The 19,118-nt window shown below is 39.2% G+C and overlaps 1 pseudogene; it reads left to right on the plus strand.

Moving 5' to 3' along the window:
- Positions 1-298: 298 nt before the first annotated feature.
- Positions 299-17,325, plus strand: LOC146405430 (ferritin heavy chain-like; annotated as a pseudogene).
- Positions 17,326-19,118: the final 1,793 nt, after the last annotated feature.

Genomic DNA, 19,118 nt, shown 5'->3' on the forward strand with positions numbered 1-19,118 from the left:
GTGTCCACTTGCTGAAGAAATTTTTTCCCATTTTATATTCTCTCTTCCTTTGTCTAACATTAATTGACCAGAGGTGTCTGGGTTTATTTCTGTGTTCTCCATTCTTTTCCATTGGTCTGTATGTCTGTTTTAGTACAAGTACCACACTGTCTTGATTTCTGTGGCTTTGTAATATTGTCTGGAGTATGGGAGGGTTACACCTCCTGCTTGGTTTTTGTTCCTCAGGATTGCTTTGGCAATTCTGGGTCTTTTATGTTTCATATAAGTTTTTGGATTATTTTTTGTGGTTCTACGAAAAATGTCATGGGTAATTTGATAGGGATTGCATTGAATATGTATATTGCTTTTGGTAGTATGGCCATTTTAATTGTATTAATTCTTAAAATCCAGGAGTTTGGAATATCTTTCCATTCTTTTGAATCCTCTATAATTCCTGTGATTAATGTTTTATTTTTCTCAGCATATGTCTTTAACCTCCTTGGTCAGTTTTATTCCCAGGTATTTAATTTTTAGGGTGTGATTTTCAAAGGTATTGTATTTTTATATTCCTTTTCTAATATTTAATTAATAGTATACAGAAATGAAACCAATTTCTGGATGTTAATCTTGTATCCTGCTACTTTGCTGAATTTGTTGATCAGTTCAATTAGTTTTTATGTGGCATCCTTAAGGTTTTGATACATAGTATCATATGATCTGCATAGAGTGAAAATTTTACCTCTTCCCTTCCATATTGGATATACTTTATTCCTTTGTTGGCTGGTTGCTGTAGCTAGGATTTCCAATACTATGCTGAGTAAAAGTGGTGAGAGGGGGCATCCTTGTCTTGTTCCAGATTTTAGCAGGAAGTCTTTCAACTTCTCTACATTGAGTATTATATTGGCTGTGGGTTTGTAATATATGGATTTTATTATGTTAATGTATGTTACCTCTATACCCATTTTGGTAAGAGTTTTTATCATGAATGGATATTGGATTTAGTCACATTTTTTTCTGCTTTTATTGAAATGAACTATAATTACCTTTTGTGGGAGTATCTTTGTCTGGTGATGGTGGCTTCATAGACTCTTTGGGAGTGTTCCTACCTGTTCAATCTTTTGAAAAAGTTTAAGGAGGATGGGCATAAGTTCTTTTATGTGAGTTGGGTAGAATTCAACTGTGAAGCCCTCTAGTCCTGGACTTTTGTTTGTAGGAACTGCTTTTGTTACATATTCAATTTCATTTCTAGTGCTCAGTGTTTTCAATTGATCTATTTCATTCTGATTCAGTTTTGGTGGACTATAAGCCTCTAGAAATTTGTCTGCTTCTTGTAGGTATTCAAAATTGTTGGCATACAGTTGTTCATAGTATTCTCATGTTTTTTTATTTCTGCAGTATCTGTTGAGATTTCTCCTTTTTCATTTCTTATTTTGCTTATGTCAGTTCTTTCCTCTTCTTGGTGAATCTTGCCAGAAGTTTTTCAATTTTGTTTGTTATTACAAAGAACGAGATCTTCGTTTTATTGACTTTTTTCTATCATTTTTTGAATCTCTATTTTATTGATTTCCTCTATGATCTTTATGATTTCCTTCCTTCTGCTGACTTTGGGTTTTGTTTTTTCCTCTATTACTAATTCTTTTAGGTGGTATGTTAAGTTGTTGATTTGAGATGTTTCTTCTTTTCTAATGAAGGCCTGTTTCACTATGAACTTCCACTTAAACACTGCTTTTGTAGCACCAATGGATTTTGATTTTATTAATGATTTTTGTTTTATATTATATTTGATTTACAGTGTTCTGTCAATTTTGTACTGTACAGCAAAATAAGCCAGTCACACATACATATATGCATTCTTTTTCTCACACTAACCTCCATCATGCTCCATTGTAAGTGACTAGATATAGCTACCAGTGCCTGACAACAGGATCTCATTGCTTGTCCATTCCAAATACAATAGTTTGCTTCTATTAACCCCATCTATCTAATTTTGGGGGGTGATATTTTAAAAGGTATTGTATCATCTCAATAGATGCAGAAAAAGCCCTTTAAAAAATCCGACATCTATTCATGATAAAAACTTACCAGGAGTTCACATTGTGTCACAGTGGACACAGATCTGACTAGGCACCATGAGGTTGCAGGTTTAATCTCTGGCCTCACTCAGTGGGTTAAGGATCGGCCATTGCCCTGAGCTGTGATGAAGTTTGCAGATGCAGCTCGAATAGGGTGTTGCTGTGGCTGTGGTGTAGGCTGGTAGCTACAGCTCTGATTCAACCCCTACCATGGCAACATCCATATGCTGCAGGTATGGCCCTAAAAAGCAAATATAGATAGATAGATAGATAGATAGATAGATAGATAGATAGATATAGATATAGATATATGAACTCGTACCAAAGTGGGTATAGAGGGAACAAAACTTAACATTATTAAAGCCATTAATGACAAACACACAGCAAATACTATACTCAATGGAGAAAAGCTGAAAGCCTTCCCACTAAGAACTGTAACAGGACAAGTATGCCCATTCTCACCACTTTTATTCAACATAGTATTGAAAGTCATAACCACAGCAAACTGACAAAAAAAAAGATATCCAAATTGAAAGAGAAGAGGTAAAATTGTCACTGTATGCAAATGGCATGATACTATATATAGAAAACCCTATGGACTCCACACAAAAACTACGCAAACTGATCAACAAATTCAGGAAAGTGACAGCATACAAAATAAATATTCAGAAATCATTTGCATCTGTGTATACTAACAACAAAATATTAGAGAAAGAATACAAAAATGCAATACCTTTTAAAAATGCACCTCAAAAAATCAAATACCTGGAAATAAACCTGACCAAGGAAGTAAAAGAATTATATGCTGAGATCTATAAAACACTCATCAAGGAAATTAAAGAGGACTCAAAGAAATGGAAAAATATTCCATGCTCCTTGATAGGAAAAATTAATATTATAAAAATTGCCATAATACACAAAACAATCTACAGATTCAATACAATCCCTATTACAAGACCCATGATTTTTTTTTTAACTTCAAGACTGGCTATATTTTTAAATATTAAACTACAAGTAAACTTAAAAAAAAATACAACTCCCTATGAGGTCAGAACAAAGAAGATAAATTTAAATAATTCCTCAGTACAACATACGTATTGGTATTCTAATGTGCTATAAAGGCCAAATGGCCTAATTTGGAATAAAATATTTGTTCATGAACCTGAAGCTCTACAATTACATTTTTAGTTATATATGCAGTCTGCATATATAACTTTTTTTAAATAGTTAAGGCTTTTTTTTTTTGCAGGATCTCCTTGTAAATTTATTCTTTTTTTGTAATTTATTTTTTTTCCCACTGTACAGCAAAGGGATCAAGTTATCCTTACATGTATACATTTTTCCCCACCCTTTGTTCTGTTGCAATAAGAGTATCTAAACATAGTTCTCAACGCTACTCAGCAGGATCTCCTTGTAAATCTATTCTAAGTTGTGTCTGATAAGCCCAAGCTCCCGATCCCTCCCACTCCCTCCCTCTCCCATCAGGCAGCCACAAGACTTTTCTCCAAGTCCATGATTTTCTTTTCTGAGAAGATGTTCATTTGTGCTGGATATTAGATTCCAGTTATAAGTGATATCATATGGTATTTGTCTTTGTCTTTCTGACTCATTTCACTCTATGAGATTCTCTAGCTCCATCCATGTTGCTGCAAATGGCATGATGTCATTCTTTTCTATGGCTGAGTAGTATTCCATTGTGTATATATACCACATCTTCCGAATCCAATCATCTGTTGATGGACATTTGGGTTGTTTCCATGTCCTGGCTATTGTGAATAGTGCTGCAATGAACATGTGGGTGCATGTGTCTCTTTTAAGTAGAGTTTTGTCCAGATACATGCCCAAGAGTTGGATTTCTGGGTCATATGGAAGTTCTGTGTATAGATTTCTAAGGTATCTCCAAACTGTTCTCCATAGTGGCTGTACCAGTTGACATTCCCACCAACAGTGCAGGAGGGTTCCCTTTTCTCCACAGCCCCTCCAGCACTTGTTATTTGTGGACTTCTTAATGATGGCCATTCTGACTGGTGTGAGGTGGTATCTCATAGTAGTTATGATTTGCATTTCTCTTATAATCAGTGATGTTGAGCATTTTTTCATGTGCTTGTTGGCCATCTGTATATCTTCTTTGGAGAACAGTCTATTTAGGTCTGTTGCCCATTTTTCCATTGATTGATTGGCTTTTTTGCTGTTGGGTTGTATAAGTTGCTTATATATTCTAGAGATTAAGCCCTTGTCAGTTGCATCATTTGAAACTATTTTCTCCCATTCTGAAAGTTGTCTTTTTGTTTTCTTTTGGGTTTCCTTTGCTGTGCAAAAGCTTTTCAGTTTGATTAGGTCCCATGGGTTTATTTTTGCTCTAATTTCTATTGCTTTGGGAGACTGCCCTGAGAAAATATTCATGAGGTTGATGTCAGAGAGTGTTTTGCCTATGTTTTCTTCTAGGAGTTTGATGGTGTCCTGTCGTATATTTAAGCCTTTCAGCCATTTTGAGTTTATTTTTGTGCATGGTGTGAGGGTGTGTTCTAGTTTCATTGCTTTGCATGCAGCTGTCCAGGTTTCCCAGCAATACTTGCTGAATAGACTTTCTTTTTCCCATTTTATGTTCTTGCCTCTTTTGTCAAAGATTAATTGACCATAGGTGTCAGGGTTTATTTCCAGGTTCTCTATTCTGTTCCATTGGTCTGTCTGTCTGTTTTGGTACCAGTACCACACTGTCTTGATGACTGTGGATTTTTAATATTGCCTGAAGTCTGGGAGAGTTATGCCTCCTGCTTTGTTTTTGTTTCTCAGGATTGCTTTGGAAATTCTGGGTCTTTTGCTGTTCCATTTAAATTTTGGAATTTTGGATTGTTTGTTCTAGTTCTGTGAAAAATGTCCTGGGTAATTTGATAGGGATTGCATTGAATCTGTAGATTGCTTTGGGCAGTATGGCCATTTTTACAATATTGATTTTTCCAATCCAGGAACATGGAATATCTTTCCATTTCTTTACATCTTCTTTGATTTCTTTGATTAAATTTTCATAGTTCTCAGCATATAAGTCCTTTCTCCTTGGTCAGGTGTATTCCGAGGTATTTGATTTTGTGAGGTGCAATTTTAAAAGGTATTGTATTTTTGTATTCCTTTTCTAATATTTCTTTGCTGGTATACAGGAATGTGACTGACTTCTGAATGTTAATCTTATATCCTGCTACTTTGCTGAATTTGTTGATCAGTTTGAGTAGTTTTGGGGTTGAGTCCTTAGGGTTTTCTATGTATAGTATCATGTCGTCTGCACACAGTGACAGTTTTATCTCTTCTCTTCCTATATGGATGCCTTTTATTGCTTTTGTTTGTCTAATTGCTGTGATTAGGACTTCCAAAACTAAGTTGAAGAGCATATTTGTTCCAGATTTGAGTGAGAAGGCTTTCAGTTTTTCCCCATTGAGTATTATATTTGCTGTGGGTTTAAGACCCATGACATTTTTCACAGAATTAGAACAAATAATCCAAAAAGTTTACATGGAGCCATAAAATACCCAGAATTGCCAAAGCAATCCTGAGGAACCAAAACCAAGCAGGAGGCATAACTCTCCCAGACTTCAGGCAATATTACAAAACTACATTAATCAATTCAGTGTTGTACTGGCACCAAAACAAACAGACAGACCACTGGAACAGAATAGAGAATACAGAAATAAACCCAGACACCTGTGTTCAATTAATCTTCAGCAAAGGAGGCAAGAATATAAAATGGGAAAGAGTCTTTTTAGCAAGTGCTTCTAGGAAAACTGGACAGCCACATGTAAATCAATGAAACTTGAATACACTCTCACACCATGCACAAAAATAAACTACAAATGGCTTAGAAACTTAAACATAAGACAAGACACAATTAAACTCCTAGAAGAGAACATAGGCAAAACATTCTGTGACATCAACATCATGAATATTTTCTCAGGTCAGTCTCCCAAGGTATCAGAAGTTAAAGCAAAAATAAACCAATGGGACCTAATCACACTCAAAAGATTTTGCACTGCAAAGAAAACCATTTAAAAAAAGGACAATGTATGGAATGGAAAAAATAGTTTCAAATGATGCAACTGACAAGAGCTTAATCTCTAAAATATACAAACAACTTATACAATTCCACATCAAACAAACAAACACCCAATTTAAAAATGGGCAAATGATCTGAATAGACATTTCTCCAAAGAAGATAGACAGGTAGCCAACAAGCACATGAAAAAATGCTAAATATTACTGATTACTAGAGAAATGCAAATCAAAACTACTATCAGGTAGCATCTCACACCATTCAGACTGGCCATCATTAACAAGTCCACAAATAAGAAATTCTGGATGGGGTGTGAAGAAAGGGGAACCCTCCTACACTGTTGGTGGGAATGTAAATTGGAACAACCACTATAGAAAAGAGCATGGAGGTACCTCAGAAAACTATACATAGAACTACCATATGACCCAGCAATCCCACTCTTGGGCATATATCCAGACAAAACTTTCCTTGAAAAAGACAAATGCACCCGCATGTTCACTGCAGCACTATTCACAATAGCCAAGACATGGAAATAACCTAAATATCCATTGACAGAGAATGGATTAAGAATGTATGGTATATATACACAATGGAATACTACAGAGCCATAAAAAAGAACACAATAATGCCGTTTGCAGCAACGTAGATGGAACTAGAGACTCTCATAGTAAAGTAAGTCAGAAAGAGAAAGGCAAATCCCATATGATTTGACTTATATTGGGAATCTAATATATGGTACAAATAAACATTTCCATAGAAAAGAAACTCATGGACTTGGAGAACTGGCCTGTGGTTTCCAAGGGGCAGGGGGGAGGAGGGGGTTGGAATGTAAATCTGGGGTTAATAGATGCAAACTATTATATTTGTAATGGATAAGCAATGAGATAATGATGTATAGCACAGGGAACTATATCTAGTCACTTATGATGGAGCATGATAGATGATAATGTGAGAAAAAGAGTATATATATGTATGTGTGACAGGGTCACTTTGCTGTATAGTGCAAACTTGACAAAAAGCTATAAACCAACTCAAATGGAAAAAATAGAAATCATTTTAAAAATATATAAAATAGGGGAGATTGGATTAAGATGGGGGAATAGAAGGACTGGAGCTCATCTTCTCTCATAAAAACAACAAAATTACAACCAAATGCTGAACAACCTTCAACCAAATGACTGGGAACTTTCAAAAAGATATCCTACTCTGGAAGACAAAGAGGAGCCCACTTCAAGAGGTAGGAGGGGTAATTACATGATAAAAGCAACCCCATACACATCAGATGGGCAGCCAACAGACTGTACAGTAACTGTATCACAGAGACTCACCTACAGGTGTGAGAGTTCTGAGCCACATATCAGGTTCCCACACCTAAGGATCTGGCATTGGGAGAAAGCCCCTGAAGCATCTGGCAATGAAGGCCAGTGGGGCTTGTATGCAGGAGCTCCATGGGACTGGGGGAAATGAAGAACCCATTCTTAAAAGGTGAACACAGTTTTTCATGTGCACTGGGTCCCAGGGAAAAGCAGAGACTCCATTGGAATCAGGGCTGGACCTGACTGCAGTTCTTGAAGCATCTCCTGGGAAAACAGGAGGTGACTATGGCTCTTTGTGGGGGAAGAACATTGGAGGTAAAGGTCTAGGGATTATTCATTAATGTGTGTTCCTCTGGAGGTGGCCATTTGGGGAAAATCTGACCACACCCATTAGGGCTGAGGAGTCCCAGGTCAAACAATAATCCGGGGGGGATCACAGCCCCATCCATCAGTAATCCGGCTGCCTAAAGAACCCCCAGGCACTCGGCCTCCTCTAATCACACCCAGAGACAAAGCCCCAGCCACCAGAGGGACAGGAATAAGCCCCACTTACCAGTAGGCAGGCAAGAGTCTCTCCCAATGGGAAGCATACAGAAGTCCCTGTACCAACTTCAGCCACAAAGGAGGCAGACATCAGAAGTAAGAGAGGCTACAACTCTGTTGTCTGCAAAAAGGAAACCACACCAAAAACCTATACAAAATGATAAGGCAGAGAACTGTAATTAGGCTAAGGGAGCAAAAAAAAACTACAGTAAAACAGCTAAGTGATATGGAGATTATTAGCCTCCAGGAAAAAGACTTTAGACCGTTGATGCTGAAGATGATGCAAGACTTTGGAAATAAACTGGAAGCAAATATTGATAATTTACAGCAAGTTTGAGAAAAGACATACAAGATTTAAAGCTTAAGCAAGCAGAGATGAGAAATACAGTACCTGAGATAAAAAAATTCATTAAAGCAACAAACAGCAGAATACAGGAGGCAGAAGAATGAATAAGCAAGGTAGAGGACAGACTAGTGAAAATCACTGATGCAGAACAGAAAAGATTGCAAATAAACAAAGACAGTCTAAGAGATTTCTGGGACATTATTTGCATCAACATCCATATTATAGGGGTGCCAGAAGAAGAGAGAGAGAATGGGACAGAAAAAAATATTCAAAGAGATAATAGCTGAACACTTCCCTAACATGGGAAAGAAGTCACTCACTCAAATCCAGGAAGCACAACAGCACCATATAAAATAAACCCAAGGAGGAACACCTTGAGGCAAATATTAATCAAAATGACTAAAATTAAGACAAAGAGAAAATATTGAAAGCAGCTAGGGAAAAGAAACAAGTAACATACCAGAGAACCCTGATAAGGTTATCAGCAGATTTTTTAGCAGAAACTCTGCAGGCCAGAAGGGAGTGGCATGCAAGGAAAAAAACTCCAAACAAGATAACTTGATCCAGCAAAGCTCTCATTCAGAATTGAAGGAGAAATCAAAAGCTTTACAGACTAGCAAAAGCTAAGAGAATTCAGCAACACCAAACCAGCTTTACAGCAAATACTAAAGGAAATTCTAGGCAGAAAAGAAAAGGCCACAACTAGGAACAATGATACTATAAATGACAAGGATCACCAGTAAAGGCATATAGAGAGTAAAGGTAGGAATTCATCCACCCATAAATATGCTACCAAAATTAGAAAACGTGATAAGAGGAATGTACAAATGAAGAACACTGGAGAGCAACTTGCAATTAAGAGACACACAACTTAAAACAATCATGTATATAAAGACTCCTTCAGCATAACTAAAAACCAAAAATCTACAATTTATACACACATGAATAAGAAAAATCAACTCAAATACAACAATAAAGATATCATCCAATCACAAGAGGAGAGAACAAGAGGAGGGAAGAAAAAAGAGCAACAACTACAAATCCAAAAGTCAATAAAATGGCAATAAAAACATACATATCAATAATTACCCTAAATGTAAATGGACTAACTGCCCCAACCAAAAGACACAGACTGGCTCAATGGATATAAAAACAATGCTCATATAGATGCTATCTTCAAGATACCCAATTCACTTCTAGGAACACATACAAATTGAAAGTGAGAAAATGGAAGAAAATATTATACACAAATGGGAATCAAAAGAAAGGTGGAGTAGCAATACTCAAATGAGACAAAATAGATCTTAAAGAATGTTAAAAGAGACAAAGAAGGACATTAAATAATGATCAAAGAATCAATCCAAGAAGAAGGTATAACAATTGTAAATAAATATGCACCCAACATAGGATTGCCTCAATACATAGGGCAACTGCTAACAACCTTAAAAGGAGAAATCAAGATGAAATAGAAAAGATGAATGGACCAATAACAAGTTCTGAAACTGAAACTCTCATTATAAAATTCCCACAAACAAAAGTCCAGAACCAGATAGTTTCACAGGCGAATTGCATTAAATATTTAGAGGACTTCCCATCATGGCACAGTGGAATGAATCCGACTAGGAACCATGAGGTTGTGGGTTCAATCCCTGGCCTTGCTCAGTGGGTTAAAGGTCTGGCATTGCCATGAGCTGTGGTGTAGGTCACAGACACAGCTCAGATCCTGCTTTGCTGTAGCTGTGGTGCAGGCCAGCAGCTGTAGCTCCAATTCGACCCACAGCCTTCTGAAACCATTCCAAAAAAAATGCAGAGGAAGGGACATGTCCAAACTCATTCTATGATGCCACCATCACCCTGATACCAAACCAAAGATACCACAAAAAAAGAAAATTACAGGCCAATTTCAATGATGAACATCGATGCAAAAATTCTCAACAAAATACTAGCAAACCGCATCCAACAATACATTAAAAGGATTGTGCAAAATGATCAAGTGGGACTTATCCCAGGGATGCAAGTGTTCTTCAATATCCACAAATCAATCAGTGAGATACACCACATTAACAAGCTGAAGAATAAAAACCATATGATCCTCTCAATAGACACGAAAAAAGCCTTTGACAAAATCCAATACCATTTCTGATAAAAACCCTTCAGAACGTGGGCATAGAGGGAACCTACCCCAACATAATAAAGGCCATATATGACAAACCCACAGCTAACATCATTCTCAATGGTGAAAAGCTGAAAAAATTCCTGCTGAGATCAGGAACAAGACAAGGATGTCCACTCTCGCCACTACTCTTCAACATAGTTTTGGAAGTCCTAGCCACAGCAATCAGAGAAATAAGAGATAAAAGGAATCCGAATTGGAAAGGAAGTGAAGCAAATATTTGCAGATGACATGATACTATACCTAGAGAATCCTAAAGACTACCAGATACCTGTTAGAGTTTGCCATTTCATCAATGAATTTGGCAAAGTCGCAGGATACAGAATTAATACACAGAAATCAACTGCATTTCTATACACTAACAATGAAAGATCAGAAAGAGAAATTAAGGAAGCAATCCCATTTACCACTGCATCCAAAAGAATAAAATATCTAGGAGTAAACCTACCTAAAGAGACAAAAGACCTGTACTCTGGAAACTATAAGACACTGATGAAAGAAATCAAAGATGACACAAATAGATGGAAAGACATACAATGCTCATGGATCAGAGGAGTTAATATTATCAAAATGACTATACTACCCAAGGCAATCTACAGATTCAATGCAATCCCTATCAAATTACCAAGGACATTTTTCACAGAACTTGAACAAAATATTTTAAAATTTGTTTGGAAGCACAAAATACCCAGAATAGCCAAAGACATCCTGAAAAAGAAAAATGGAGCTGGAGGAATCAGGCTCCCTGACTTGAGACTACACTACAAAGCTACAATCATCAAAACTGTATGGTACTGGCACAAAGACAGAAATTTAGATCAGTGGAAAAGGATAGAAAGCCCAGAATTAAACCCACGTACCAACGGCCAACTCTTCTATGACAAAGGAGGCAAGGATATACAATGGAGAAAAGACAGCCTGTTCAATAAGTGGTGCTGGGAAAACTGGACAGTCACATGTAAAAGAATGAAATTAGAACACCTCTAACACCATACACAAAAATAAACTCGAAATGGATTAAAGACCTAGATATAAGACCAGACACTATAAAACTCTTAGAGGAAAACATAGGCCAAACACTCTCTGACATAAACAACAGCAACATCTTCTCAGATCTACCCCTTAGAGTAATGACAGTAAAAACAAAAATAAACAAATGGGACTTAAAAGTTTCTGCACAGCAAAGGAAACCCTAAACAAAACAAAAAGACAACCCACAGAATGGGAGAAAATATTTGAAAATGAATCAATTTACAGGGGATTAATCTCCAATATTTATAAACACTTTCTGCAGCTCAATACTAAAAAACAAACAACCCCATTAAAAAATGGGCAGAAGAGCTAAACAGACAATTCTCCAAAGAAGGCATATGGATATCCACAAAACTCATGAAAAGATGTTCAACATCACTCATTATTAGGGAAATTAAAAACAAAACCACTATGAGGTACCACTTTACACCAGCCAGAATGGCCATTGTCAAAAAGTCTACAAACAATAAGTGCTGGAGAGGGTGTGGAGAAAAAGGAACCCTAGTACACTGTTGGTGGGAAAGTAAATTGGTACAACACTGTGGAAAGCAGTATGGAGATTCCTCAGAAAACTAAACATAGAACTACCATTTTATCCAGCAATCCCACTCCTGGGCATCTATCCACATATAGCAAAGACACATGTACTCCAATGTTCATTGAAGCACTATTTGCAATAGTCAAAACATGGAAACAACCTGCATGTCCATCAACAGAGGAGTGGATAAAGATGTGGTACATATACACAATGGTATATTCCTCAGCCTTTAAAAGGAACAAAATACTGGCATTTTTAGCAACATGGATGGACCTAGAAATTATCATGCTGAGTGAAGTCAGCCATACAATGAGACACCAACATCAAATGCTTTCACTGACGTGGAATCTGAAAAAAAAAGGACACAATGAACTTCTTTGCAGAACAGATACTGACTCACAGACTTTGAAAAACTTATGGTTTACAAAGGAGACAGTAAGGGGGGTGGGGGATGCACTGGGGGTGTGGGATGGAAATACTATATAACTGGATTGTGATGATCATTGTACAACTATAAATGTAATAAATTCATTGAGTAATAAAAAAAGAAAAAGAAAAAAGAACACTATGAACTTCTTTGCAGAACAAATACTGACTAACAGACTTTGAAAAACTTACAGTTTCCAAATAAGACAGGTTGGGGGGATGGGCTAGGGGTTTGGGATTTAAATGCTAAAATTGGGTTGTGATGATCATTGCAAAATTATAAATTAATAAAATTAATTGTGTAATTAAAAAACAAGAAATATAAAAATGTTCCAAACAGAATTTACAGTTAAATAATACAATACATGAACTGAAAAATATCCTAGAATGGTTCAACACTATACTGAATAAAGTAGAACAAGAAATCAATTACTTGGAATACAGAGGAATGGAACTCACTAAAACAGAGCAGCCAAAGGAAAAAAATAAGAAAAGGTAGAGATACTTTTAGGGACTTTGGGGACAACATCAAGTCAAATAACCTTTGCCTTAGAGGGGTCCCAACAGTAGAAAAGAGAAAGCCAGAAATTTTCTTTGAAGGGAGTTCCCATCGTGGCTCAGTGGTTAATGAATCCGACTAGGAACCATGAGGTCGCAGGTTCAATCCCTGGCCTTGCTCAGTGGGTTAAGGGTCTTGCGTTGCCGTGAGCTGTTGTGTAGGTCACAGATGCAGCTTGGATCCCACGTTGCTGTGGCTCTGGCATAGGCCGGTGGCTACAGCTCTGATTAGACCCCTAGCCTGGGAACTTCCACATGCCGCGTGAGTGGCCCTAGAATAGGCAAAAAAAAAGAAAGAAATTTTCTTTGAAGAAATAAAAGCTGAAAACTTCCTTATTCTACAGAATGATAGAAACATCCATTTCCAGGAAGTCTAGAGAGTTCCAAATAAGATGAGCCCAAAGAGACCCACGCCAGAACTTATTATGCTAAAATGTTAAAAGTTAGATAATTTTAAATGGAGCAAGAGAGGACAGCAGTGAAGATTGCAGAGTAGAAAGATCCTGAGCTCACTCTTATGAGCATACCAAAATCATAACTATCTGAAAAATTAAAAGAAAAAAATCACGTCTCTCTGCAGAAAAATCATCAGTGAAAAAAACTGGAACCTACCAAAAAGTATCTTCTACAATTTAGGACATAAAGAAGGAAATGCAGGGAGTTCCCGTTGTGGCTCAGTGGGTTAAGGACCCGATGTTGTCTCTGTGAGGATGTGGGCTTGATCCCTGACCTTCCTTTGTGGGTTAAGGAGCCAGCATTGCTCTAAACTGTGGCATAGGTTGCAGATGCAGCTTGGATCTTGTTTTGCTATGACTGTGGTGTAAGCCACAGGTGCAGCTCCCATTCAACCCCTGGCCCAGGAACTGCCATTGGCCACAGGTGCAGCCATAAAAAGAAGGGGGGAAGGAACTACACTAACACAGGTAGAAGAGTGCATTTGTGTTATAATCAAATCCCATACCCCCTGAATGGGCAACCCACAAACTGGAGGTTAATTTCATTTCAGAAGTTCTCCCACGGGAATGAGAGTCCTTTGCCCCCATATCAGGCTCCTCAGCCTGGGGTTCCAACATTGGGAAGATAAGCTGCCAGAGCATTTGAATTTGAAGACCAGTAGGGATTAACTTCAGGAACCACACAGGACTGAGAGAAAAAGAGACATCACTCTGAAAGCGCATACACAAAATCTCATATGCACTGGGACCCTGAACAAAAGCAGTAATTTTATAGGAGACTAGGCTAGACCTACCTGCTGATCTTGGGGAATCTTCTGGAGGGGTGGGGTGGGGGAGCAGGGACTTACCCTGAAGGCATAGACACTGATATCAGACATATTGGGGAACATTCAGCTGCCCAAACACTTCAGTCAGCTGACATCTTGGATCATTAGTGTCAAGACCTGGCCCCACCCAACAGCCTGTAGGATCCAGTGCTGGGATAACTCAGGTCAAACAACTAACTGGGTGGGGATACAGCCCCACCCATCAGCACAGGTTCTGACAAAAGTCTAAAGAGCTTACAGCTGTTTCTGGACAAGACCCTAGACACAGCCCAGACTAAAAGAAGGCCCACACCCAGCTCCACCCACAATGGACAGGCACCAATCCTTCCTACCAGAAGGTGCAAGGCTCTAGACAACACTCATCTACCAGGGGGCAGACACCAGAAGCAAGAAAACTATGATTACACAAGGCAGACCAAACCTTATCCTGGCATGAGCTGGGCCACCCACCAGTAAGCCATCTCCTGCCCCAGGCGCCCCCTAAGACTCCTCAACCAGCCACCTCGTGACCAGGCCCTGCTAAACAGAAGCTAGTAGCATATGCACAAAGCAGGGACTAGCAACTAACCAGACTTGGGGCCAACAAAGCATGCCAAACTGCCCACATAGTCCAAACATCCAACACAAGGGCACATGCATCCCTATTAAGAGGAACCCCCTAGAGCATATAGCTTGGATGACAAAGGGGGAATGCACTGCTGGGATGCATAGGAGGCCTGCTATAGAGCACAATTTTTCCAAGATCAAAGATGTTACTAACATGCTATATGTATAAAAACACAAATAGCAACTTACACAGAATGAGGTGGCAGAGGAATATGTTCTAGATGAGGGAACAAGATAAAATCTCGAAAGAACTAAGTGAAGTGGATGTATGCAATCTGCTCAAAAAGGAATTCAGAGTAGTGATCATAAAGATGATCAAAGAACTCGAGAGAAGAATGGATGCACAGGCCAAGAAATTTGAAGTTTTCACAATAGGATTAGAATACATAAAGCACTAAACAGAGATGAGGACTATGATAACTGAAATGAAAAATACACTAGAAGTCAATTGTAGATGAAATGATACAAGTTAGTGAGCTAGAAGTCAGAGTAATGGAAATCAAGGCTGCTAAACAGAAAAAAGAGTTAAGAGAAAAGAGTACAGTTTAAGAGAATTCTAGGAGACCAAGAAAACTAATATTCTCATTATATTAGTCCCAGAAGGAGAAGAGAGAGAAAAGGGGTCAGAGAAAATACTTGAAGAGATGAAAGCTGAAAACCTCCATAACCTGGAGAGAGAAACAGTCACCAACTCCAAGAAGTGCAGAACCCTAGACACACTGTAAACAAAATAACCAAAATTAAAATAGGGGCTACTAAAAACAGCAAGGGAGAAGCAACAAATAACATACAAGGGAACTCCCTTATGGCTACCAGTTGATTTTTCAGCAGAAACTCTGCAGACCAGATGGGAGTGGTATGATTTATTTAAAGTGATGAAAGGGGAAAAACTGCAATCTTCAATATCCAGAAAGGTCCTCATTCAGATTTGATGGCAAAATCAAAAGCGTTACAAACAAACAAAAGCTAAGAGAATTCAGTACCACCAAACCAGCTTTACAACAAATGTTAAAGAAAATTCTCTAGGGAAAAAAAAAGGCAAAACTAGAAACAAGAAAATTATGAAAAAAAAAAGTCACTGGTACAGGCAAACATACAGTAAAGGTAGAAAATCATTCACACAAAGAGTAGGGAGATAAAAATACAAAAGTCTTTGAGGAGAGTCACCACAGTTTCCTGCTTCAGGAGGAATCTGGCACTTGTCCCCACCACCATTGGGTGCTCAGAGGCAGCCCTCAGCACATCTTCATGGTGCCCTTGGAATTCCCCAATACCCTCGCTGCCACTGCCTCTTCTCAGCCAGAGGCCATGATGACCACATCCCCTTGCAGACGCACCAGAACTAACATCAGGACTAAGAGACCATCATCTGATCATCAGCCTGGAGCTCTATGCCTCCTACATCTACCTGTTCATGTCATACTACTTTAACCACAATGATGTGGCCTTGAAGAGCTTTGCCAAATCCTTTCTTCACCAATCTTGTGAGGAGAGGGAACATGCTGAGACACTGGTGAACCTGCAGAACCAACAAGGTGGCCAAATCTTCCTTCAGCATATCAAGAAAGCAGGGAGTTCCTGTCGTGGCCCAGTGGAAACGAATCTGACTAGGAACCATGAGGACGCGGGTTCGATCCCTGGCCTCGCTCAGTGGGTTGAGGATCTGGAATTGCCGTGAGCTGTGGTGTAGGTCACAGACGCGGCTCGGATCCCAGGTTGCTGTGGCTGTGGCGTAGGCCAGCAGCTGTAGCTCTGGTTTGACCCCTAGCCTGGGAACCTCCATATGCCAAGGGTGTGGCCCTAAAAAGCAAAAACAAAACAAAACAAAACAAAAAACCATTTACATTTATGGAGTTCCCATCATGACTCAGTGGTTAATGAATCTGACTAGGAACCATGAGATTGCGGGTTCAATCCCTGGCCTTGCTCAGTGGGTTCAGGATCCGGCGTTGCTGTGAGCTGTGCTGTAAGTTGCAGATGTGGCTCAGATCCCATGTTGCTGTGACTTGGCATAGGCCAGCGGCTACAGCTCCAATTCAACCCCTAGCCTGGGAACTTCCATATGCCATGGGAGCGGCCCAAGAAATGGCAAAAAGACAAAAAAAAAAAAAAAAAAAAAAAAGAAAGCAGATCATGATGACTGTGAGAATGGAAAGAATACAATGGAATGTGTACTACACTTGGAAAAAAAGTGTAAATAAGTCACTACAGGAAATGCACAAACTGGCCACTGGTAAATATGACCCCCATTTAAGTGACTTCATTGAGAATCACTATCAGAATGAGCAAGTGAAATATATCAAAGAATTGGGTGAGCACATAACCAACTTTCACAAGATGGAAGCCTCCAAATCTGGCATGGCAGAGTATCTCTTTGACAAGAAAACCCTGGGGGAAAGTGATATTGAGAAATAAGACTTTGGCTGGCTTCCTGTAGAAACAGAGGTGACTTCCTTGGTCACCAAGGCAGTGAAAGCATCTTTGGGTTACGTTTACCTTTTCTATAAGTTATACTAAAATATCTACTTAAGTTCTTTCTTTAATACTTGTCCTTCAAATAAAATAATTTGGTATTCCCCCCCCCAAAAAAAGACAAATGTAGTAAAACAATTTGTATCCAGGAGTTCCTATCATGGCTCAGTGGTAAACGAACCCAACTAGGATCCATGAGAATGCAGGTTCGATCCCTGGCTTTGCTCAGTGGGTTGGGGATCTGGCATTGCTATGGCTGTGGCATAGGCAGGCAGCTGTAGCTCCAATTGGATCCCTAGACCGGGAACTTCCATATGCTGCAGGTGCAGCCCTAAAAAAAAACCAAACAAAACAAAATTGTATCCAAAACAAGCAGCTTAAATTTTGATATGCAAAACAATTAGATGTAAAATATGTTAAAAACAGTAATCACAAGGAGAGAAGAGTACAAATGCTGGGTATTTAAAATGCATTTGAGGAAAAGTCTCTTTTCTTCACCACATTTTCCTTCTCTCAAAAGAAATAAAGAAAACATCAGTTAAAGCAATAGATTGATCAGAGACAAGCTAGCAGATTAGAAGAACTCAAGCTCAACTCCTCTCAAAGAAACATCAAAATTACAACTACTGAACAACCATCTATAAAATAGGCTGGAAACTACTAAAAAACACATCCTACAACAAAAGACAAAGAAGAAGCCACATTGAGATGGTGGGAGGGGTGCTTTCATGATATAAGCTATCCCATACCTACCATGTAGGTAACCAACAGACTGGAAAATAACTATATCACAGAGGCTCTCCAACAGGAGTGAGAGTTCTGAATCCTACATCAGGTTCCCCAGCCTGGGGGTCTGGCATTGAGAGGAGGAGACTCCAGAGCATTTGGCATTGAAGCCCAGTGTGACTTGAGCACAGGAGTCCCTGGGACTGAGAGAAATAGAGACTCCATTCTTGGAGGGGACACAGGGTTATATGTGCACTGAGTCCCAGGGTAAAGAATGGACTCCATAAGAACCTGGGTCAGGAGTTCCCATCATGGCTCAGCAGAAACAAATCTAGGCTATTATCCATAAGGACACAGGTTCAATCCCTGGCCTTGCTCAGTGGGTTAAGGATCTGGTGTTGCTATGAGCTATGGTGTAGGTCACAGACACAGCTTGGACCCCACAATGCTGTGGCTGTGGTGTAGGCCAGCAGCTATAGCTCAAATTTGACTCTTAGCCTGGGAACTTCCATATGCCATATGTGTGGCCCTGAAAAGACAAAAAAAGAAACTTCAAGTCTTGGATGGTCCCATGGAATAGCAGGGGTTGGCTATGGCTTACTGTGGGGGTAGGACATTGGAGGTAGAAGTCCCTGGGAATAATCATCACTGTGAGTTGCTCTAGAAGGTGCCATTTTGGAAAAACCTGGCCCCCACCCATCAGGACTGAGAAGCCCCAGTCCAAAAAAACATGGGGTAGGCACAAATCCCCACCCATCAGCAAAGAGGCTGCCTAAAGTCCTCCCAGGCACAGAGGTGCCTCCAGTCACACCCAGAAACAAACCCCACCCCACCATAGGGACAAGACTCAGCTCCACCTACCACTGGGCAGAAACAAGTCCCTCACATCAGGAAGCATGCACCAAGCCCCTGTATCAACTTCACCCACAAGGGGGAAGACATCAGAAGCAAGAGAGGCTACAACCCTGATGCCTGCAAAAAGGAATCTGCACAGAAAGACAAAATGAAAT

This window comes from Sus scrofa, chromosome 2 (assembly GCF_054392235.1).
Source record: "Sus scrofa isolate SSC_HxYL_T2T_F1_AM1 chromosome 2, Sscrofa_HxYL_maternal_Yorkshire_Landrace_v2.0, whole genome shotgun sequence".
NCBI lineage: Eukaryota > Metazoa > Chordata > Mammalia > Artiodactyla > Suidae > Sus > Sus scrofa.